At 37.2% G+C, this 6,650-nt stretch overlaps 1 pseudogene; it reads right to left on the minus strand.

Annotated features, from left to right (window-relative positions):
- Positions 1-275: 275 nt before the first annotated feature.
- LOC104962811 (PDZ domain-containing protein GIPC1 pseudogene) lies at positions 276-891 on the minus strand (annotated as a pseudogene).
- Between the last annotated feature and the right edge of the window lie 5,759 nt (positions 892-6,650).

The following is a 6,650-nucleotide window of genomic DNA, read 5'->3' on the forward strand; positions in this document are numbered from 1 at the left end:
CAGTTACTTTACATATTAAGATTACCAATACAATATGTTTTAAACTAATAAAATATGATGTATACAAAATATACCTAGAAGTAGGCTATGCAAAGTGACTAAAAGTAGCTCCACTTGCAAGTGATGAAGTGATTAAAGATCATACTAATCCAATCTAGTGATATTATATGTGGGCAATTACACATTCCTTGTTGCGAATATTTTAAATTAAGCACTTGAACGCACCACGAAATCACTTCCATGACTCTTCATAACACCAGGTGAGCTCTTCTTACCTCAGGTGGGCTGATATTAAAGGCTTCTGCTATCTTCCCGTACAGTTCCTTGACGTTGGAGAAGCCCTCGATCCTGCCGGTGGGGCTGCCGTGCGCGAGCTGCGTGTGGAACACCAGTTTGGGCCTCAGGTTGGCCGGTGGAGGCGGTAGACCTGCTCCGTTCACCGAGGATTTATTAGCCAAGCTCCCAGCACCTGCGTGTCCGCTGCCGACCTCTTCGTTTTCCACCAAATGCTCCTTCGTCGACTTGTTTTTCTTCCTCCATGGTCCCAACGGCATCTTTTTAGTTGTTTAAGTACGTTTTTCGACGTCGGAAGTTTATAAAAAGTCCGTTGTTATAACATTTGAACCTGTTGAGTCCTCCAACGGTCGTGTTTACTTCCTTCTTTCCTCCGAGATTTCCTGTCTTCCTTCCTTCCACTTTTCCCTCTCCTCACCTGCCCCACACAGATTAGCTTTGATCTTCGACAGAGGCTCTTGTAAAACAAAAAAAGGTGTATTGAATATTCAACAGGTAGGAAGGTGGTGAGTGTGGGATAAACTCTGACACAACCTGCTGGAGACTTCAGTCCGTAGCTAACAATAGCTGCTCTGTTTGCCTATCAGCGGGGCGCAGGCGCAGTGGGACCGACCCGGGATCAGCCCAGTGCACCTGTGCTCCATCACAGGAGGGGACAGCGAAATTAGACAATTATTCTGGTATTTATTTAATTACGTGCTGCTGCAGGTAAGTCTATGGTGGAAAATATTTCAGATATTGTACCTGTAAGTAAGAGCAGCAATATCAGAGTTATCCTACATTTGCAGACTGTGCACTTCACAGCTCTCCCGATTTTAATTCTGACAAATTACATTTATAAGTACTTCTTTTTTCTTATTGTATGCTTTTCTTTATATGTTTATCTTGTAGAAATTCAAAAAATGTTTACCATTATTTGATTTTTCTTTAACATAATTTTTTTCAACATTTGCTTTTATTTTATTTATTTTGTATGAATGTTACAAAGCAATTTTCCTTTTGGGTGAAAACTTATTATTCTCATTCGTAAAAGGAATGCATTCATAATCTTAAAGGAATGTTAATGCACATTTCAGATTAAACTAATCAAATCGCTGGATTATAATTAGTGATGCATCTGTATCTGCAAAGTAACTGATACTATCAGACACAATGAAAACCTTTTTTTTACTTTTAGGTGATTAAGCATTTACTTGAGAAACTTTAAACGTATGACTTTACTTGTAACAGAGTATTTTAACAATGTAGTATTTCTACTTTTACTATAGGTCAAATATCTGAGCATTATTTCCTCCACTGAAACAAACAAAAGTGGTTTATTTGTTTTGTTGTGTTGTCTTAATGTCTTCCCCTTTTAAAAAACTCTATTTGTTTCCTCTTTTTGATACCACAGTTTAACATCAGCATCAGTCTCACACACATAGCAGGAGCAGTGTTTACCCTCCACCCTCCCTGGATGATAGTGACTCATCATTTGCACAAATCTCTCACACACACATATTGATGTGTGACAAATCTGTTCTAGCAAAAAGAACAATTTGTATTCCAGAGGCTTTGTCTTCTGTCTTCTTTTAGAAAATAATCTAACACATGTTTTATAAAGATAGAACATTTTACTTTCCACTCTAGTAATGTACCGAAGTAAAATTGTGAGATACTTTTTCTTTATTTGAGTATTTCCCTTATGCTACATTATTCTTCTACTCCACTTCATTTAAAAAGGGATGTATTGTTACCGCAACTCTTAAAAAGTACAATAATAATTTGTACAGCTTTAGTTACCTTTCAGATTTTAGGTTTTATGAATGTTCGCGATACATTGAATATGTAGGTGTTTTTGAAGTTGATATGAACAAAACCTTTGTCTACAAAAGCAAAATGCAACATAAAGCAGCATTAATATTAATCCAAAAACTTGATGTAAAATAGTAAATCTTGTATGTCGTTTTTTCGTTGTATTATTGGAACTTCTACTAAATTAAATAATCAGAATACTTTGGACTTTGGAGTTAGAAACACAACAAAAAAATCCTGAATAAATGAAACTTATTTGGCTTAAAAATATGTTTTATTATTAAACAAGGACCTTGCATAGAGATGAATTAATTCAAAAAAATCAACAGTTGATTTAAGACAGATTGAACTATAATTAGCGCAAATGTCAGCAGTTAAGTGGCCCTCTATTATAAAGAGGGTCACTCCTCTGTGGCCCCTGAGCTGTGGTGAGTGATGTGGCGTCCCCTGGTGGGAAAACATACAGAAGAGGCCTCTGTGTTGGCAGCTGATCTCCAGCAGCTGAGACCACAAAGCTATATTTACACATTCATAGTTTCGCCATTAGTATAAGGATTACATCCAGTCAAAAATATTTTAATTGCACATAGAAAATTAAACGCATGTGTCAAACTCAAGGCCCGGGGGCCAAATCAGGCCCTTAGTGGATTTAATTTCGGCCCGCAGGATAATTTTTAATTACTATTAGATCTGGCCCTCCGGTATATTGCATGCACACCTTCACTCAATCCTGAGGATCTCCTCAGCTCAGAGCCTGAGCCCAAACATTGCTGAACTTGCACCCGAGATGAGATGCCAAGTATCTGGCTTGAACTAGCATCACAGAGCAGCACACTGAGTTTACATGGATGTTTCCTTCTGCACTTTTTTTCTTGAGACAACAGGGCATGTTTAGTTTGTTCTTTGAGGGAAATTGTTTTTTTGAAGCTGTTGTTGGCCTGTGGAAAAATGTAATCATAAGAAATGACTCCGGAAAAGCTGCAGATAGAGCCATAAGAAATGAATGCAACTGGTTATTTAATGTTTAATGTTGTTTTTATAGGCAATAATTTAAGCTTTGTTAGTTCCAGTTTTAATATGTGCAATAAGTTCATTTCAATACGTTTTGCAATAAACATTGAACCAGTCCGGCCCTCGACTAGTACCGATTTTTTTATTTTGGCCCACTGCGTATTTGAGTTTGACCCCCCTGGTATAAGCTTTACGTCAACAATTCCCATTTCACTGCTAAAAGTAAGTCAGAAGAGAACTATTTCTATCTGCTAATTGACTTTAAATATAGGCATATTTCAGGGAGGAGGATTCATAGCATGCTTTCCCATAATTAAAAACAGCTGAACTTGATTTCATGTGGAAATATTTATTTTAAAATTCAAGTACAATTTCTTCACATACTGTATAACTCTAAGATGCACACAAGACAATCCATTTCATTCAACCATGTTTTCATTTGAGTAAACTGCACACAGATTTTAAGACAGCCTCCAAATTGAGGGTTTTATCTCTACATGATGCTGGGCTGCAAGTGACCATTATTATCATTTTTTATTTAAAAACAATTAATCGTTAGGTTTGAACCTTAAAAATGTGCATCCGAGTTTCTCAAAGGTGTTGTCTATAAATATCTTGTTTCGTCAGTCCAAAACATAAAAACAGAGACAAGCAGAACATCTCCATATTGGAGAGACTGAAAAGAGCATTTTTTTAAAAACCATTTTTGCAAGACAATGTATGATTATCAAAAATAGTTGGCTAATATTTTTTCTGTCAATCAATATATCATTGCAGCTCTACTACACGACAAAATAAACACTGAATTACAGGTCAGTAATGAAGCCTGTCAGAAAAAAGTTTGGCACTCCAGTTATGTTCATTTCTCTGACAACTGTAGACTCACTACAAAATATTTCCAACAAACAAAACGATAAAGTGATTGTTGCCACATACATAAAGTGTGTTTCTTTCAGATATCAACAATCCAGACAATCTTTCATGTCTTGCACTGATATCAACTCGGCAGCATGCATGGTATTCATACAAACACAGCATAGCTCAAAAATAGAAATTGCACATTCGTCGCAGGGGTTCCATCTGTGAAATCTCTGTGTGTGTGTGTGTGTGTGTGGGTTTGTTAACGTGGGCGACTGCTTTTCTCCCCTCATTTAGTCTTTGTTCTTGTCAAAGAAGGTAAATGTTGTTTTAGGACGTCCTTTACTATAAAAACATTAACACGTTTTTGTATAAAATGTACATGTTTTGGCCCTAAAAATGTAGACTTACTAGGGGAAAAAAACAAAAAACAATTCATTATATAAATATATATATAATTACAATAATAATTTTGATTACAATTGGGTGCTACGACTCAAAGTTGTCGGTTATTAGACCTTAATACAATTCTCAGTATTCAGGAGGAAAAACTAGATAGAGGTGAATGCCTTGAATTAAGCTTTTCTATGTTACAATTAGTTTTGTTGCTTTTCGGCCAATTTTTACGTCAACACATTATATCTGCCAATATGCTAAAAATAGAAGGATTTAAGTGTGTGTGTGTGTGTGTGTGTGTGTGTGTGTGTGTGTGTGTGTGTGTGTGTGTGTGTGTGTGTGTGTGTGTGTAAAGGGCTGTCATGTGTTATTTTTCTCTCGTCTGGTCCTTTTTGTTCTTCCTAAGTAGGTAAATGTCGCTTCAGGACGTCCTTGGCGTTTCCGGGCAGCGTGTCGGGGAAGTTAACGTCCAGCTCCACCACCAGGTCTCCTCTCTGCTCGGGGTTTTTGGGTATGGGGAGACCCTGCCCGGCGACAGTCCTTCTCATGCCAGGCTTGATGACGTCCGTGATCTTCATGTTGCACGAGTTCCCGTCTATCGTCGACACGGTAACAGAGCATCCACACAATGACTGAAAAGCACAGGAACATGGAAGTCAGTGTGAGAAACAGCAACCCAGACATGATGTAGGAAAAATAACAACTGAATCTGAAGTAAACTAGTGATCTGATATATTCTTTAAATGAATATTAGTAAGAATATGTTCTGATATCAACACAATATAGCAGATGTACAAAAAATCACAAAAAAATGTATAAACTGATAAGTAAGGCAGATGATCTACTGCTATATATTACATGAACCAAAATGATCTATTATCTATTTTTAGATTTGAACAATCATTGTGAATCATTTGACAATGTTGACACTGTTGTTTTTTAACAATAGAAAATGTTCATGTCACTAATTCAGCTAAAAGTGGAGAAAGGATCATATTTAATTCTTCCTAACTTTTTTATATTGCATTAGTTTTGTTGCTGATCGTCCAATTTTACATTGACACAATCTGCTGATAAGCAAATGTGTGGATTTTGTAAAATTTTACATTTTGGGTTTTGGCTAAATTATTTCCTCAACCAATACACTAAAACCTGCATTCTGAATATCGACTATTTTTCAGCTTTAAATACCTCAGACCTCATAGCCTCAGACAAAGGACTTGTCTCTATTCTTGTGTTGCTCAATCTCAGTGCTGCATTTGATACTATCGACCATGATATCTTATTGCAAAGACTAGAGCACTTAGTTGGCATACAGGGAACTGCTTTAGGCTGGTTTAGGTCCTATCTATCTGAACGCTCTCAGTTTGTACGTGTCAACGATGAATCTTCCACGCAAACCAAAGTTAGCCATGGAGTGCCACAGGGCTCAATGCTCGCACCTATTTTGTTCACATTATATATGCTTCCGTTAGGCAATATTATAAGGAATCATTATGTAAACTTTCATTGTTATGCGGATGATACTCAACTATATTTATCAATCAAGCCTGATGAAATTAATCATCTAAATACAATTCAAGACTGCCTCAAGAACTTAAAAACGTGGATGACCTTAAACTTTTTTATGTTAAACACGACCAAAACTGAAGTTATTGTACTTGGCCCGAAGAATCTACGAAACAAATTATCTAAAGATATATAACTATGGATGGCATTAATTTGGCCTCCAGTGAGACTGTAAGGAATCTTGGTGTTATATTTGATCAGGATTTATCCTTTAACACCCACATAAAATCAATTTCAAGGACCGCCTACTTCCATCTACGTAACATTGCAAAAATCAGGCATATCTTGCCTCAAAACGATGCAGAGAAACTAGTCCATGCATTTGTTACTTCAAGGCTGGATTATTGTAACTCCTTATTATCAGGGTGTACCAAGAAGTCAGTCAAGTCGCTTCAGCTGATTCAAAATGCTGCAGCTCGTGTACTAACCAGAGTTAGGAAAAGGGACCACATTACTCCTGTTCTGGCTGCCTTACACTGGCTCCCTATATAGAAAACAGGATAGAATTTAAAATTCTTCTTCTCGCCTACAAAGCCCTTAATGGGCAGGCGCCATCTTACCTTAAAGAACTCATTATACCCTACTGTCCAACTAGGGCATTGCGTTCCAAGAATGCAGGGTTGTTGGTTGTTCCTAGAGACTCTAAAAGTACAATGGGAGCCAGAGCCTTTTCTTATCAAGCTCCACATTTGTGGAATCAGCTTCCAGTTTGTGTTCGGGCAGCAGAC

This window comes from Notothenia coriiceps, unplaced genomic scaffold (assembly GCF_000735185.1).
Source record: "Notothenia coriiceps isolate Sejong01 unplaced genomic scaffold, NC01 NC01_scaffold00035393, whole genome shotgun sequence".
Lineage (NCBI taxonomy): Eukaryota > Metazoa > Chordata > Actinopteri > Perciformes > Nototheniidae > Notothenia > Notothenia coriiceps.